This window comes from Ascaphus truei, chromosome 3, assembly GCF_040206685.1.
Source record: "Ascaphus truei isolate aAscTru1 chromosome 3, aAscTru1.hap1, whole genome shotgun sequence".
NCBI lineage: Eukaryota > Metazoa > Chordata > Amphibia > Anura > Ascaphidae > Ascaphus > Ascaphus truei.
Genome location: NC_134485.1, coordinates 150,591,841 through 150,605,443, shown reverse-complemented (window position 1 = coordinate 150,605,443; position 13,603 = coordinate 150,591,841). Strand labels below are relative to the sequence as shown.

At 47.1% G+C, this 13,603-nt stretch overlaps 1 protein-coding gene across 1 annotated transcript in view; it reads left to right on the top strand.

Annotated features, from left to right (window-relative positions):
* BRIP1 (BRCA1 interacting DNA helicase 1) overlaps positions 1-13,603 on the top strand; it is a 746,182-nt gene that overhangs the window by 290,087 nt on the left and 442,492 nt on the right. The window lies entirely within an intron of this gene.

Sequence of the window (13,603 nt, the reverse complement as noted above, 5' to 3'; positions counted from 1 at the left end):
TTTTCGGGTTGACATCTGCCAATCTTTGGAATTATACATATCCTGTAGTTTGAACTTCCCGTAGGCCCCCCTTGTATCTCCTTTCATCCAAGTCCCTAGAACATATACACCAGCGTCCCCGGGGCTAGGGTTTTCTATAGTTAGTGTGAGTTTCATTATTTTACCCGTCTTACCACTGACTAGACATGTACCGTTTTTCCGCAAGGTCATCCGATTAATTAGAGACTTGCCATTCCTGTCCTTCCTTGCTAGGCCATTTTGTGGTCGGTACCCCAATCTGTTCCCGTGTTCCATCCTACTGCTCCCCAGTAACCACATTCCTGTCCCCAGTAGAAATCCGTTACGAATATATAAGTGGACCTGAAACCGGCATTGCTGTATAGATTACATTGCCATTGTGTTGAGAGGCAGCTGACTATATTACAATAATCAAAGGAGAATGTAGCTACATGAGTATTGGATTAATTATACCAAAACGTGACTACCCCTTCATGTTGGGTGATAGCAATCTCTTGTGCCCCCCCCTAGACCCAACAAGCAAAAGATATAGCATCATTTTCCTTCTGAGGTGTCCTCGTTGGGAGCTGGAACCTTCTTGCAATGAGAGGCGTGTATCCAGGTGTTCTTGCCAGCTAGTTTGACTGATGTGGCTGTGGTCAACAGAACTTGGAAAGTACCATCATATCTGGGCTCTAGGGAGTGTTTCCTTACAAATCTCTTCACGAGCACCCAGTCTCCAGGCACGAGTTTATGAGTCCCGGTATCTACACTGGCGACACACTTTATTCGAGCTTGGCTAGTCCCACGAATTCGGGTATACCCGGGTGTATTGAGGTTTGTGACTGTTTTCTGCCCGAGTGCATTGAGTTATTTTCCAAGCAGTGATTGAAGCATTTTATTCCCGCTGGCTGCAATACTGCACAGTATATATATATATACTGCATTACAATTCATGAATTTATGCCATCTGGTAGACATGCGGAGCATTGCAGCCTATTAAATCCTAATCATTATCATTTAACAGATCAGCCGCCCATCAGCCAGGCATGAACCCAGGCTGGGAAGGCAAATGCAACGGGGCTTGTTAGAGGTGAGGAGTGGCGCATTCCAGGTATCTGCCAGGTACATACCGGGTATTTGCTCGAATAAAGTGTGTCGGTGCAGTAGATCTGGATCTGGAATAGAAGAAAACACTCGACCATGTATATTGGTTAGTTCTTGCGCTAGGGCAGTTACATATTTGGTCAAAACATCAGACTGCATTTGTAACTGCTGTGGGTAGTAACAACCAAGTTTGGGGGCAGTACCAAACAGTATCTCAAATGGGGATAGAGCATGTTCCCCTCGTGGGGTGTATCGAGCACTGAACAAAGCAATGGGTAGACTATCTGGCATGGGCATATTTGTTTCCTGGGCCATTTTCAACATTCTAGTTTTCAGTGTGCCATTCATTCTTTCTACCTTTCCGCTACTCTGGGGATGGTATGGGGTGTGGAAAGCAAGGGTGGTCCCTAGCGCTGACCAAATTTCTTTAGCTAGCGTAGCAGTGTGTCATATACTCTAGCCTGCTGTACCTATGCTTTGCCACCGGGACTGCTGCCACTCTAATGTCTTGTTATAGCCTGCAGTACCTAAACTTGTCCACCGGGATTGCTGCTGCTAAACTAGGAACATTCCAGAACCTGTTACCTGACACCTCTGCACCTGTGCTCCACCTCTCAGCCTGCCTATATAAACCTCCCTTTCCTGTTCCTCCTTGCCTGTTTATACTGGTTCCTTAGCACCTGCAAGGTTCTTGTGTTTACTGCTGTGTTAGCTTTTGCTATCATCCTGTTCCAGTTTCCTCGTTGCCGACCTCTGCTTGTTTCCTGACTTCGCTACCTGCCGCCTGCCTCGGACCCCTGCTTGTTACCGGACTTCGCTACCTGCCGCCTGCCTTGGATCTCTGCTTGTGACCCCTACTTCGCTCCCTGCTGTTCCTGCCACTGGGATCCACTTCAGCCGAAGTTCAATCCTTGACACAGTGAAAGCGGGGCCGTGGTCGCTTTCTATTACTTCAGGTACCCCATATCTACAAACCACCTCTGTCAGGAGTTTTTTTGCTGTTTTTTTTGCAGTGAGATTGGTGACAGGATAGGCTTCTGGCCAACTTGAAAACATATCTACAATTACTAACGCATATTCAAAACGGCCCGACTTTGGCATCTGAATAATGTCAATCTGGATACGCTGGAAAGGGTATAAGGGCCTTGCAAGATGTTTCTGCGGTGGTTTTTCCACACGTCCTGGGTTACACTTTGCACAAATTGTACATGATTTGCAGAAATTACTAGTCATTGGGGTAATTCCAGGCGCCACATAGTATTTGTCGATCAGTGCATTCATAAGAGTCTTCGAGATATGCTGCTCCATGTGCCCATTGTACCACAGCAGGATACAGTGTCCGTGGCAGACAAAGTTTCTTTTTGTACTCGTAAATTCCTTCTTGGGGTGATGCACTTCTTTCCTTCCAGCTTTCCTTTTCTTCCTTTGTTGCAGATTCTTGCAACTTCTTCAGATATTCTCTATTCACTGGGAGGTTCTGCATTAACGGAACCATCCTTGTCGTGTCCACTCGATCTTCCACTTCTCGTATCCCGCTGGCAGCTTGTTTTGCCGCGGCATCCGCCAGATGATTTCCTCTGGCTTCTTCTGTGTTCAGTTTCCCATGGGCTTTTACCTTTAGGATGGCCACATGGCTTGGAAGGAGTAGGGCGTCCATCAGAGCTTGTATGGCTGAGCTGTGTTTCGCTGGTGTTCATGCTGCTGTCAGAAATCCCCTGGTTTGTCAAATGACGCCAAAATCGTGTGCTACACCAAAGGCATATCTAGAGTCAGTGTAGATATTCGCCGTTTGTCCTTCTGCCAGTTTACACGCTGCAGTGAGAGCTTGTAGTTCGGCTTCTTGTGCAGATGCTGTTGACGGTAGTGTGCTTGCCAGTAGGACCACAGAGTCTGTGGTGACAGCATAACCCGTATGGTAGGCGCCTTGTTGGTCAGCATATCGAGAACCATCCACAAACAGGATTAGATCTGGGTTCTGTATCGGCGTTTCACTCACCGTGGGCAGATGAGCTGTTTCTAGCTTCATGAGTTCGAAGCAATCATGGGGTAGGTCAACTCCAGCTGTGCTTTGTTCTTGTTCGTGTCCCTGCACATCTCCCCCCTCGGGAAGTGGAAGAAGAGTGGAGGGGTTAAGCACTTGGCACCGGAGAAGGGTGACATTGGCTGGAATGAGAAGCGAGCATTGCAACCTGAGGTGTCTGGCAGCGGACAGATGTTTTGGCTGTGTCTGATTGAGAATAGCAGCAACGTCATGTGGTGCCAGGAGAATGAGGTCATGCCCTAGAACGATATCCGAAGTTTTATCCAGCAGTGCTTGAGCAGCAAAGACAGCACGAAGACAGGACGGTCCACCACGAGCCACAGCGTCGAGACGGCTGGAGTAATAACCAATAGGTCGACATCGGCCAGTGTGTGGCTGTGTTAACACTCCAGTTGCATGTCCATTTCGTTCTGATACGAAAAGCTTGAAGGGTAAATCATAGTCTGGGAGGCCCAAGGCAGGGGCCGAGGATATTACCTGTTTGAGAACAGTGAAATTCTTGGAAGCCTCTGGGGTCATCTGAAAGGGATTTGTTGTTAAGACATCGTACAATGGTTGCATCAACAGCGAGGCTTCTGGAACCCAGGAGCGACTGTACGAAATAAGTCCAAGGAACGCGTGTAGCGGTTTATGGCCTTGTGGCAAAGGTATGTCCAGTATGGCTGTGACTCGATCGTGAGTGAGATGTCTTGTTCCGTGTGAGAGACAATGACCGAGGAATACAACAGAGGTGGAGCACCACTGGAGTTTGAGGAGTGTCGCCTTGCATCCCTGATCCGCCAGATAACATAGTAGACTTTCAGAGGCTCGTTCGGCAGACTTGTGATCATCTGCACATAGGAGTAAATCATCAACATATTGTAACAGGGTTACAGAAACATTCTCTTTCTGCCATGTGTCTAAAACGGTGGCCATTGCCTTGGCAAACTGGCTGGGCCCCTTGTGGCATTACGGTCCATGTATACTGTTGGCCCTCATGAGTAAATGCAAAAAGATACATACATGAAGGGTGCAACGGAACACTGAAAAATGCATTCGCCAAATCCATCACTGTAAAGTATTGCGCTGTGGGCGGAACCCCTGCAAGGAGTGTGTGTGGGTTAGGGACAATGGGAGTGTCTAAAACAGTTGCATCATTTACTGCTCGAAGATCTTGAACCATTCTATACTTATCAGGTTCACCCTTCGCAGTGCGTTTCTTTACAGGGAAAAGAGGGGTATTGCAGGGTGAGGTGCAAGGTATTAATGCGCCATTTGCAAGGAGAGCCTTAACATGTTTCGTGATAGCATCAGCTTGTGCTATCTTTAGTGGGTATTGCGGTTTATGGGGAAGCGGGGCCCCTTGTTTGAGCTGTACAACAATGGGTGGTACCGTTAGGTGCCCGATATCCTCAGGGCCTGTGGACCATAATTTGGACGGGATCCTATCCATGACAGCGGGTGGTATACTGGCGGCTGAGGGTTTGTCCGCTAATGCCAAAAGTATCGGAAGGGAACAAAGGGTAGAGACATCTGACTCCCAGAGCGGGGAGGTTACATTAATGGTGCCGTCCTCGGAGAATATTATGGAGGCCTGTAACCTGGACAAAACATCAGCGTCAAGCAGATTAAGCGGGCAGGTAGAGGAAACTACAAATCGTGCAAATAGTTCAAGGTAGGGACCTATCTGCAGGGGTCGTGTTAATGGGCTAGAGCGCGGAGTGCCATCTACCCCCACACATGAAACATCAATATCAGACACATAGGAAGGGCCGGGTATGTCTGCAGCTCTAATTACGCTCCTGGCTGCACCTGTGTCTACCAGGAAGGGGGTGAGGTGACCTTCTATGGGTATTATAACCTGGGCTAGGGGACCTTCTCCTTCCCGGACGGCTACAGCTAGAAGGGGGGTTGACACAGGCTTGCCGGATTCCTAGCGGGGCTGGTTCCCACCATGATTGGTGGGCTGAAGGGGCATTTGGCGGGGAGGTAATGGGTCATCATGGGGGTTAGCGGTTGTCCCTGCTTTGGTTCCACTGGGAGTAAGGGGAGTTACTGTTTCCGTGGTTATATTGATTCCTGCGGGGGCGTTTAGGTGCCGTGCAGTTCCTTCTAAAATGGCCGGGCTGGTCGCAATTAAAACAAGTGGGAGGTGGTCGTGGCTCATGCTGCACATGATTGTAACCTTGGCCATAAGTGGGGGCAGAGACATTCTCTGCCAACATAATAGGGGTGTTTTTCTTCAGGGCCTGGCTTGATTCAAGACCCTTCGCTACCAACAAAATGGTATCTAGAGGGAGTACCCGGAATTCTGGTCGTGCCAGAATTAAACCTTTCCGAATGGGTGCCTCGAGTCCGGCTACAAATGCAGCAGATAACATCTGACTATGGGCTTTGTTGTAGGTGGTAAAACCTAAATCGGAAAAAACCTGGGATAATCTGGTATGGAATTTCTCCACTGATTCCCCTTTTTACTGAGTCACATCCTGTATATTGATGGCTTGGTCAGCCAGCTTTTCCCTGGCCCAGTCACGTAATTGATCACAAAAGTCCACCCCGGAGGCATATGTATCATCGCCTGTCACCATAGCGTCTGTCAGGCTTTTTTCCATTATGGGCCAGTATGCTTCCCCCGCCTTAATCGCGCATAAACTAATCAAATCCCGTCGAGCTGCTGAATACGTTTTTTGGATCTGGGCCACTCTACGATAAAAGGGCATAGGTTGTTTCTCTGGGTCTGGTAGGGTGTTTACCAGGGAGGAGGCTTGGGGGGGGGGGGTGAAGGTGACATACATTATTGGGGCGCCTTCTACCTGCTTGGGCGTCTGCCCATATAACCTTGGGCCGCGGTCGGGTACTGGGGGGTGTCTGGGGTTAGTGTTCCAGGTCATGTTTGCCTCCTGTGCAGCGGCCTGTGACTCACTATCTGAGTCAAAACTACCGGGCGTACTATAGTGGACACTGCTGCTGGGTCTGTGTGCTATTGTTGTGTCAGGGTACACTTGAATCCCTACCGCTGGGGCAGTGATTGTTTGGGGTGAAAGGGCTGGCATTAGGGGCGCAGTCGGGGTGTAATAGGAACCGTCCACCTGCAGCACAAGATATAGTTGTGCTACATGGGCAGTCAAGGTTGGTTTGTCATTCGTGGGCGGGGTAGTGGGTTGTATAGGTGGGGGTGCTGCTGGAGCTGGGAGCGAAGGTAACGAAGGAGTGAGTATAGGTGAATCAGTCACACGGGGGCGCTGCGCACCACAATTAAAACAATTAACCCCCTGCATTGGGGGTTTCGGGTGCCACACCTTAAACATGTCCAGGGGGGTGGGTCAGCACCAGCATAGGGTTGGGGTTGGTCATTTTCATGGGGGTTACTTGTACAGTCGCCGCAAGGATGATAAAGAAATACAACCTTCCCTCCCTTTTCTATCTCCTGCTCGGTCCATTTTTCTCTGTGGACAGCCTTGGCAACATTAAACCAGGCTTCTGCTGTCTTCAGCAGGTTGTTATCACTCAAAATTCCTCTCTTTTCTTTCAATATTTTTCGCCACATTTCTGGCTGTAACCTGCCTTCTGCTGCAGTAATACCACATACTTTAAACAGTCTACTTGCTTTTTTAACATGCTCTGCTCCCTCTCTCTCGGCCACTAGGTGGCAGGCTAAGACTCCTTTCTCTGTCTTACTTGCCTGTGTTCCCATGGTTACACACTTTATGGCACCAAACTTGAATCCGAGCTTTTTCTCACGTTTTTTTTTTTTTAAGGCTGCACTGTAATTACTTGCAAAAATGTCCTGCCTTTTTTCACTTATCCCACTTTCTTTCCCTTTCAAACAATATACACAATCTCTAATTGTATCCCATTTTCTGCATATAAACTTTTCATAAAAATAACCCTCAATACCTACTTCCTCAACACCATCATATGCCTTGATTATCTATTGGCAAATTCACTTGCTATTTCTTTCCTTTTTTTTTTACTGTAAAGCATACCTTAACGCGGAAAAAACAGGAGTTCGGGTAGTTTAACGTCTAGGAGCTATCTCTTTTACGCTCAACAATCCCCACCCGTCCTCATGAATTCTCAACACAAATACACAAACACATTTTGGACATAACATACAACTTGATTACGAGAGAGAGAAAAAGGTTGTTCAGGAATCAGTCGGCAGGATTCCGCGCTGTTACCAACCGTAACGCGCACCTTTAACACCCCTCCCTCTGCAACGCGCCAACCACGCAGTCACTACAGGGATCATGTGTTCCTCTCTGAACCGACTTTCCCTTACTCCCCCTTTTCCCCTCCTTCCACCAAGTTTACAACATACAATGACAAGACCCCTAGTCACCCGGCACTTTGGGCTCCCACTTGCGGCACTGACAACACATATAACATATAAACATATACCGGGTGACAGATAGTCTAGGTAACAGGTTCGAGTTTAAAACAGGCTCTGGGCAAGATATCTACCTGTCTTTAGGTGACCTTCGGAGAGCCGTATGAGACACAGAAATAGACCAACAGCGGAGACAGTGCGTATCGGTAGATAATAAATGTTATTTTACCGTACTCCAGAGGTGATCAGTCTCCTGCCGCGTCCGCACTTGGTCCACCCCGGTCCCTCTGTTCACGGCTGTCTCTTGGTTCACAACCCAGGCCCCACGTTGGGCGCCAGATGATTTGGATCAGAACAACCGTCTGCAGAGTATCTGTCCCCGTCCAGATTGTTTTCCTATGTAGGTAGTGCATGCACTGAGAAAAATCACACTGACACAATGTTCAGAAAGATAATGCCTGTGTTTTATTACTACAGCCTGTGTCTCTATATAGAGGCTGCAGGGGGGGATTGTATGCAAAAGGAGCTCTCTCAGGTCTAAAGGTTGTGTGTAAATACACATGTCAGTGTCTCATTGGTTCTTGTTGGGTCTTTTCCTTGTATGGTCTTGTTGTTGTAGTTTATGGTCTTGTTATTGCAGTTTTTGGACACATCAGCATTTGAGTGGAATTCCTGGGCGCCATCTTGATTTCATAGTTGATGGGAGGGGGAGCTGCGGTAGCCATTTTGAGTAAGGAATCATAGCAAAGTACACATTACAGATGAAGAAATAGGCATTTTATCCAATCCATCACACTACCCTTTCACTTGCAGAGGATCGCAGCGAAGCAGGTTGCCAGCGGAGGAGAGCAGGAACACAGCACTATTGCAGGGCAGACACCGAAGGAGGGGCGTTTGACTTCACCGTGCTCGAGCGTGCTGCTCCCCGTACCTCCGAAGCCCCTGCGCGTGCGCTCACACACCATCACGTTGCCGCCACCTGCACTATCCTGTTCAGCCACCCGCACACATCTTCAGCTGCCCGCCCGTGCACATCTTCTTGGCCGGCCTTCGCGCACAGCTTTTGCGTCCTCCCGCGCACAGCGTCTGCCGGCCCGCGCACCCAGTTTTCGTAGCACGCCGCCTGCGCCCCCTAAATAATCTTGCGCCTCATTGCCCCCCCAGTTTGCGTACCACTGCATTACAACACACACACTCCCTCAATCAATCACCACACACACACTCACCACATATACTCAATCAATCACCACACACACACTCAATCCCCGCCACACACACACACTCAATCCCCCCCACACACACACCACACACTCAATCCCCACACACACACTCAATCCCCACACACACACACACACACTCAATACACACACACACACACAGACACACACACACACACACACTCAATCCCCCCCACCCCCCCCCCCCCCACACACGCACACAACCCCCCCACACACACACACATTCAATCCCCCCACACACACACAACCCCCCCCCACACACACAAACTCAATACCCACACACAAATCACACACACTCAATCCCCACACACAAATCACACACACTCAATCCCCCCCCACACACGCACACTCAATCCCTACACACACTCAATCCCCACACACACACAACCCCCCGCCCCTCCCCCCACACACACTCAATCCCCCCACACACACACACACACAACCCCCCACACCCACATAACACCTCCCCCACACACACACTCAATCCCCCCCACACACACAACCCCCCCCTACACACACAAACTCAATCCCCACACACACAAATCACACCACACACACACTCAATCCCCTCCCCCCCCCCACACACACACACACACAAACCCCCCACACACAAACTCAATCCCCACACTCAAACATACACACACACACTTTCACCTGGGGGGGCGACATGCTCCGATCCCCCAACCTCCCATGCTGCTGAAAACTGGTGCGGGAAGCAGACAGGAAGAGAAGGAGGGACTGTCTTTGTGCAGAGAGAAGCCCCGCCCCCTCTGCAAGACACAGACACATAGAAGCAGCAGCATGGAGCTTCTGGCCGCCCGTGCACAGCTCTGCCCGCTCCCAGGTTTCCCTGCAAGCAACCCGTGCCCCCCCCTACATAATCTTGCGCCCCCCAGTTTGCGCACCGCTGCCTTAAGCCCCAACATTGCAACATTCAAGGCCAGGTGCTGTCAATGTGCCCAGCTCCTGATTTGTGGGTAGAAATGCAACACAACATTAGTTATATGAAATTTTTTGCAGGGAAAGGTCACAGACAGTTTTTGCAACATTTCTCCTGCAAATAAAATGAACGCTTGTGCTGGAACCAGGCTAAGACATAATAAATAGATATTACATAATACAACTGTATTATTGACAGGTAGGGGTAATGCAGGGCTTGACCTCTATTAAACGCAGTCGCATTTACCCCTACCGTCACACAGCTTCTTCAAATTTACTTGGAGGGAGGGGGGCAATGAAGCCGTAAAAAATATTTTTATCCACTTCTTGTTATCCATAGTGGCTTGTCTAATTTTTTTTGTAAACTTGTTCTTTATTTGAATTTTCGTTAAGAAAAGTGGGGAATGGGATACAGAACAAAAAAAAGGGTAGCATGTTACTTTTGGATTGCATACCTTTGCATCATATATTGTATATAACACCTTTAGCGGGAAGACAATAATTACATCACTGGGATAGCATATAAAATAACTAATACAAAAAATTAACTTAAAAGACTGGGAGAGGGGAAAAGGAAAAAAATGTCATTGCTTTTGGATTATTTTTCCACCTGTTGGTATACCATAAAAGCATATTAACAATTGTACATTTGTGGAATATTGAATACTGAATACCCTCCAGGCCCGCCTCTGTATTTTATACAGTTACGGATCATATTGCACCAAGGTTACCTCCAATGTTATGCTTTTTTAGCTTGTGTGTTTTTACAGCTCTCCTTTTATGTGTTTTTCAGATTTGGAGAGTTCCCCTAGTAAGATATCTATTTCCTATATAAATGATCTATGGTTCCAATACTTTTATGTATTTCTGAACTGTGTCATTTTGTATCCCCGTCAGTTTTTCCATGAGACAGACCCTCCATAGCCTCGCTTTTACTGCATCTATAGCTGACTGTTGTTCCTGTTTTCAGGCCTTAGCTATTTCACATCTGGCGGCTGTATATACACTACCGACACACTTTATTGCAGTGTGGCCGGTACCGCAAGCCGGGAGATTTCCCGGCTTGCTAGTGGCCGCCCCTCGGCGTGCCGCGCGTCATAGATGCGCGGTCACGCGTCTTCGGGAGCCAGCGCCCCCTGCACGCGCGTCCAGGGCTCCCCGAGGGAGCCCTGGTGTCCCGCGATCGCGGGACGGCGGCAGGGGGTTCCGGGGGACCCGGCGGACCCGGCAGCGGTAGGGAGAGCGCCCCGATCGGAGGGCGCTCTTCCGCTGCTTCGGCGCGTGCCCGTCACACTCGGGCGCGCGCCAGGCTACTGCTGCGGCCAAGAACGGGCAAATGCTCGAATAAACTTGGCCGCAGCAGTATGTGTGTCAGTAGCTTATCTTCGTTTTTTCCCATATTTTCAATTGGCCTACATAACAGTACCTTCCATGGGTCTAAGGGGATGACAAACCCAAGAATTGCTTGTGCCATATCATGTGTGGCCATCCATAGCTTTTTAATATTTGGACACGTCCACCACATATGTACAAAGATCCCTGCTGACCACATTCTCTCGTACACAGTGGGGACATGTTTCTGAAAAATGTGGAAAATCTTAGTGGGGTGTAATACCATTGGCGGAGCATTTTGTATGCATTTTCTTTCATTGGCACATGAGGAACTCTTTGCTATCCTGTCAAATATATTATCTCACTCCTCCTGATCTAATTGTTCTCCCAACGCCTCTTCCCACTTTATCATCAATTTGGGTTTTATCGCAGTTTCTGTTTTAACAGCCGCAAGTATGTTGTATACTTTGGAGATCAGGCCTTTCTTGTCCTCCCCCGTGAGGCACATATCCTCATATATTGTAAAGTCACTATACGGACCTTCACTTCGTATGTGGTCCCTCAGTTGAAGATACCTAAAGAAGGCCAAGTTATGTAGCCCATTTTCTCTCATTACTGTCTCAAACCCTTTAAAATGTCTTTGTTTGCCCATAGATCTTTTACTCTTGTGACTCCTGCCTTGCTCCATTCTTTAATCGCTGTTGGTTCCATGCCCGGGATAAAGCTAGGATTCTCAAATAGTGGTGTCATCTGAGATTTTAGGTTGGTCAACCCATGTTTAAATTTCAATGAGTCCCACATTTTTTGTGAATGTGTGATAGATTCCAGATGCACCGTCAGTTCAGATTTTTCTTTCTTTCTTAACCATAATATCATATCTATAGATGACCTTGAGAGCATATCAGACTCAATTTTCACCCACTTTTTCCTCTGTTTGTGGGCATGCCAGTGGACCAGTTGGCTTATATGTGCCGCTTGATAATACTGCAATAAATGTGGCAAAGCTAATCCTCCCGACATATTGGATCTATAGAGTGTGGGCAAATTTATTCTCGCATTTTTGTTGTTCCATATACATTTTGTGATTTTTGTCTGTAGATCATGTATATCCCTAGCCCTGTCCTGCGCTGGTAGTGTGTTGAATAAGTACAATATTCTTGGTAATAGGTTCATTTTAATAGCGTTTACTCTACCTATACAGCATATATGGTACCTGGACCATTCCTCTAAGTCATTTTTCAGTGTTTTTATCAATGCTGGGTAGTTTCTCATAGTGTCTTGTGTGTTGGTCAACCAGATTCCCAGGTACTTTATGGCCTGAGTCTTCCATGTGAAGTCAAAGTTTATTTTTATCAGCTTTATTTGTTCCTGTGGGAGATTTATCTTTAGGGCTTCGGATTTATCATTATTTATTTTAAACCCTGATCATTTTTGGAACTCTGATAAATTATTGAATAGGTTTGGCAGAGAGGTTAAGGGTCTTGATATTGTTAATAATATATCATCGGCAAACAGTGACAGCTTATATATTTTTTGTTTTACCTCAATCCCCCCAATATCCGCGTTCGACCTGATTTGAGCTGCTAAAGGTTCTATCGCTAGAGCGAACAGCAGGGGTGACAGAGGGCATCATTGTCTTGTGCCATTTCTGATGTAGATTTTATCAGTCTGCATATTAAGGTACAAATGAACAATAGAATGTGGTGCTCAGGCAGTCCGGTGTGGTTTATGTACATACATAAATGAAGTAATAAATGTCCAGATACTCATGCGACGTCCACAAATGAATGTTGTAGTGACTGAAATGGGTATGCACCTAGTGATGTTCACTTGACAACCACAACTGATGTTACACAAATATACACCCAGACAGTATAATATAAGGACGAATATCCGGTATAGACAGGATAAGCGACAGGGCACTATGGCCCATTACCTGTATACCTTGAAGGGACGTCCACTGTATCCACGGCGTGCATCCATAGGTAAGGCATCCGCAGTCGTAGTAGGCAAATAGAGCACAGCTTAATGACATCCAAGGTAGAAAGAGGATAAGAAAAAATCCAGACACACTCCAAAATAAACAGATCAATTTAATTGCAAGCTAATGCCATAACAAAGGCTTAATGAACGCACCTACGCGTTTCATGCAAAGAGCACTTTGACAAAGGGATATTCTTACACGTATTGTAGCAATGAAAACATTTTAACGTCAAAAAGAAAACAACATATATAGCATAATCCAGGTTACTAACATAGCCTGGATTTGTTTGTTCACTTATCGTGAACGTTCGTTCTCTGCGATTGCGCAGTAGTGCTAATCCCACACTCATATCTTTGTGTAAGGACCGTACGGCGGTCCCAGGCGGCGGGTCCGCCTAATAAATCAACTTTTTTTTAAATGTAACATTTCTATCTTTTTTTTTTTTTACCTCATATACAATATATAAAGATCTAAAGCATTGTGATCAACTCTATATTGAACAAACACAATTCAACCACTGAAACCATACATTCAACGTGTTTTGTCTAATTTTATGTATGTTTTTTGTTGAAATTAAAGTTGATAGGTGGCAGTTTCACCGCATATTTAATAGGGACTGTACAGAGATGTTAAACAGAGGTTACATGACTTCTAGG